Raw genomic sequence first — 5024 nt, 5'->3', positions numbered from 1 at the left:
TCCCTAGCAGTGGGCTGGGTGTAACTCCTTGTTAAGCTGATAGATGTCTTTTCCTATAAATTCAATTACTGGCAGAAAATCCACTAATACAAAGGGCATAATGCAATTATTTGAAATTGATTTCTTATAAGCTTATGAATAGACATTTGGGCGAGTTCAAGTTTGCTGAGTGAGTTTATAGTAATAACTGTCACGTTTTACATTAGCTTTCATCCCGGGGGACTTCAAACCACTTTGCAAATCCTGAACGTGCATCTCTAAAGAGTAAGCATAGCCCAGCACCCATTTGCCTTTTGGTTGGGGAATCTACACTGTATTCCCTCTCACCACAGCCTTCCAGCACAACCCAGAACAGGTCATTAAACCCCAGCTAGAAAATGAGCAAAATACATGTTCTCCCTGCAGGGAAACCAGAGCAGACACAGTGTAATGACTGGCAAAGCTAAGGAAGTACAAAGTGAGGTGGAAGAAGTTCATTTGGATCAAGATGAGCTCTTAGGATGAGAGTCCTCCTGGTTTAGGAGCAAAAAGGCACATGGTGATAGTAATACTAACAACAGCAATGAGGTTGAGCTACTAATGCTTTCAGAAGGATACAGGCTCTCAGAGCACCAGACAAGGAAGCAAAAGCTCTGGCTCAGTGGCTTCTTAGCAGTTCAGTAATGATTGTTGGTGGAGAAACTTTATGTCATTACTTTGCAAAGCTCTGAAGTTATCCAAAGGCAAAACCTTCAGAAGGACATGGGAATGACGTACTGCGAGAGGCCTTAATAAGGCCGCATGTGTAATTGCTGGCCTTTTCCTGGCCTTTTCCTGGCCCTATGGTTGGCAGAGATTGCATTAAAAAAAGCACACTAAAGCTGAGGCACTACAGTTAAATTGAGGCATGTATTCCCCATTCAATAAATACAGTCAGTATGTCTGGAAGGAACAAGGAGTCGTTCTTATTTATTTTCTCATCTGACTCTAAGATGAGCTTCATATAAGCCAGGAAGAGGGGCATGAACACAGGCAGCCCTGTGCTGAGATACATCCATCTCTCATTTGGTGCTCCCAACATGTGGCACTGCAGGGTAACCTTGTTGGTCTTTTTTTCTTCCCAGCATTGCAATGGACATAAAATAAATCTGACCCTTCTTAACTTATACTGACATCATTTCACACCACTGAAAGAATGATCCTCACAGTTTAAATAGGTCAGATAGTAACTAATGCACAAGGTAATCGCACCAATCAAGCCTGCTGCCTCATAGGAATGAGGATATACTCCTTTAATACTTAAAAGGTTTAACAAGTTGTTTCAAAGACATACGAGGACTTCACAGCATTCACTGTGCAGCAGAAGCCAGTCTGATAAGGTGCCAGGCTGAAGTTAATGTAATATTGCCACTATTTTTAAAAGGACCCAAAAATAAAAGTAGGCACTTGAAATATTGACAGATTAAATAGATAGTATGACGGGAACCCAGGAAATTGCTCAATTAAAGCATGTGTGTATTATTACAACAGTAGGCAATTATTAAATTAACAGATGGCAGAGACTTCTCAGAGCTCTGTTAAAATGGACCCTAGCAGCATCCAAGTGACAAAGGCAGAGTGTGAATACCACACTCAGTCATCAGCATGTGGGCATTCAGGAGGTGAAAGTGGTGGCAATAACAGGAACTCGTGGTGATGAAAAACCTGAGAGTGTCCTTCAACCTGCAGTTAGGATCAGATTGGGTGGTTTGTATTGCATAGGAAGATGGGGAAAGAGAGGAAGGTGAACCCACAAAATGGGCTGAGGTGCACAGTGCTCCTGAGCAGAGTGGGTGGATTGAACCTGTTTGGGATGGGGTGGTTGAAGAGCCCTTTGACACACAGAATCATAGAGTGGCCTGGGTTGCAAAGGATCACAGTGATCATCCAGTTTCAACCCCCCTGCTGTGTGCAGGGTCACCAACCAACAGACCAGGCTGCCCAGAGCCACATCCAGCCTGGCCTTGAATGCCTGGGATTGGGCATCCACAGCCTCCTTGGGCAACCTGTTCCAGTGCGTCACCACCCTCTGGGTGAAAAACCTCCTCCTCATATCCAACCTAAACCTCTCTTGTCTCAGTTTAAAACCATTCCCCCTTCTCCTATCACTGTCCATCCTCACAAACAGCCATTCCCCCTCCTGTTTTAATGCTCCCTTCAAATACTGGAAGGCCACAATGAGGTCTCCCCAGATCCTTCTCTTCCCCAGGCTAAACAAGCCCAGTTCCCTCAACCTTTCCTCATAGGAGAGGTGCTCCAGACCTCTGACCATTTTAAATCCAAGAGTGAAAAGCTCGTTAGCCTGGAGGCAGGAGAAGTCTCTTGGGAAGTAAGTTTGCTTCAGGGAGCATTTAATTGCTTATACAAAGCTTCACAGGAGCTGAAAAGTGAGACGTACCACACAGCAGGCAGTTTTTCTCCATGGGCTGGCAATGGTCAGAGCACTTCCCTGGGCAGATGACTGATCCCTCAAACCCCTCAAGCAAAGAGAAGATTCAGACAGCACCGACTTCCTGAGCAGCAGCAACCTCAGGGCCCTCATTATCAGCATGAGAAGTCCTGCATTAAAAGCAAAAGCATTACATCAATCCACATGCAGTGCCTGAGATGTGCATCGTGTGGGAGATGGAGGGTGTAGATTTGCTTCAGCTGCCTGAAGCTCAACAGCCACACTTACATACGCAATGGGTGTCTGATGGGTAGGGCTCTGTCTCACCCACAGACTGCAGATACATCAGGATCTGGCTGATGTTCAGACAGCTCAGAAGTGCCTTGGAAAGGCATCATAACTTTCATGGGTGTTTCACACAGGTGAATCCGTTTCCATCTGAAAAGTGCAAGGAGAAACATCTTCGTAGGCACAGCATCAACAGCCAGTACAGCTGAGCTGCAGCACAGCCTATGGGAGGAAGCATTAATGCTGTTGTTGAGAATAGAGCAGATACTCAAATAAATAAATACATACAGTTTAGGCTTATTTCTTCTGTGATGTGAAGAAATGTGATTTTTAAGCCACAGCTTGGCTTAAAATTCAGGATTGTTTCACTCTCGTAAGCACCAATTGAGAACATTACCTGTTGAAGAAGAACCAAAAAACACTGCGGTGATTTAGGAGTCGCTTTCAGCAAACTTAGGAACCAAGGGTCAGATTGTCAAAGGAGTTTGGGGGGGGTCTAGAGATGCACACAGACACAGGCAGCCAGATACATAATGGAGAAATGAACTTTGAAGTGGATGCAAGGGCTGTAGGAGCACAGGTGCTGAGAGCAGGGGGTGGGAAGGTGGGCTGTGAGCATAGACTAGGTCATAGGAAGTGACATAGGGAAACCCTCACCCACAGCACAAGGCAGTTCTCACCACTGATACATCCAATGTTGCTGCCTCTCCACCCAGAGCAAAGGCAGGATCCACGTGTTGAAGGCATTTGAATAACTTCTGGTCTGGACTATTCAGAAGATGAATATTGCAGAGAGAAGGGCAAAACAAGTGTAATGACCTCGGTCTCCAAAGAAATCAGTTATGCTTACAGAGAAAGTAAAAATTGAATTGGGCATTATGAAAAATTCTCCACGTAGCTGAAACTATAAGCTGGATAATTCATTTAGGCTAAATATATGGTTGTAATTGAAAATCCAAATAAGGTATGCTTGTGCATTGATCCACATGATTTAAATCAAGCCGTAAAACATCAACATTATCCAGCAAAAGCTGCAAAGAAATGGTAGCCAAGCAGAATATGAAATTCCAGGGAGACCATTGCACTGGCTGGGAAAAGGACTTAATTGATTTTGACCAAGAAAAAAAAACCTATTTGCTGTTTAATTGATTCCTACTCTAAATTCACAGCACTTTCGGAGCTAGTAGAGGAGCAGCAGAATAGTGATTACCCATACCAAATTACAGCCATTGGGGTGCAGAATACTGCATGTTCTGGTTATTCTCTATGCACCAAAACACTACCTTGGGTTCTAAGTGAAACACTAAAATATCTTTATATAAGCACAAAAATGTTTCGCCGATGAGTTAGGGGATAATTAAAGCTATTCAGAACACCAAAAGCGATGAGGGTATTCACTTTGTGCTCAGAGTGTCCATGCTCTTCTGCACCACCCCTAGCTCAGCACAGCCCTGCTGGCTTGTGGGAAGGGAGCAGAGAACTTGGAGTTACATTGGAACCGACAGCACATCACCAGAGGGCTTCACCAATGTCCCTGAGCCCTTGTTTTCCCCGTGGACCTACCAGACCCTGTCAAGATGTCTCACCTGCTGGGGCCATTGAGAGACAGGTTACTCTAAGGAAATACAGTCATGATTATCAGTATACAGGTCTTAATCATTCACACTGCTGCGAGTGTCCAACCTGCTGGCTTGCCCAGTCTGTACTGAGTGAAGAGGAATTGTCATGGACCACATATAAAATATACATACTGAGGTGCATTTCCTGCAGCACTCATTACACATCTCAGAGAAGACTAGATGGAAATGTTCAGAGAATTCTTTTCTTGTACTAATACTGACCTCTGGATGTCATTGTAAGAGTTTCCCAAGGAAAAGGGCTGAGAGACTTGGTCGTGTTAGGGGGATACAGGGGAAAGGCTGAGCTCCTCCACCTGTCCACAGAGCCACGGGGACAAAAATGACACCAGCTTGGGCACATGATGCCAAGAATGATGTTTTGTGAACCCATAGCAAGAAGATTAAGGAATAAGACAGACAGAACACCTGTGTCATACACACCTGTATATGCACACATGGATCCTAGCTGGGACAAGGACCCCTTCCCTGATGTGCCAGCTCCAGGCCATTTGATGCTGCTGTTTTACTCCATCAAGGCTGCCCTGGTAGCTTCTCTCTAGATCTGCCCCACGTTTCCCAATGTGAAATGCACTGAACATTGTACAGCATGTCAGGGCTTTTCGTTTGTGGGCTGATTTTTTTCCCCATGGCCTCAGTGCCCTTGGATATTAAAGGGAAGGAAGCGGTACCCAAGTGGGTGATTCACAGAT

This window comes from Coturnix japonica, chromosome 19, assembly GCF_054131305.1.
Source record: "Coturnix japonica strain WE chromosome 19, WE-NBRP24, whole genome shotgun sequence".
Taxonomy (NCBI): Eukaryota; Metazoa; Chordata; class Aves; order Galliformes; family Phasianidae; genus Coturnix; species Coturnix japonica.
The sequence above is the reverse complement of the archived record's forward strand: the minus strand, read 5'-3'. Positions refer to the sequence as shown.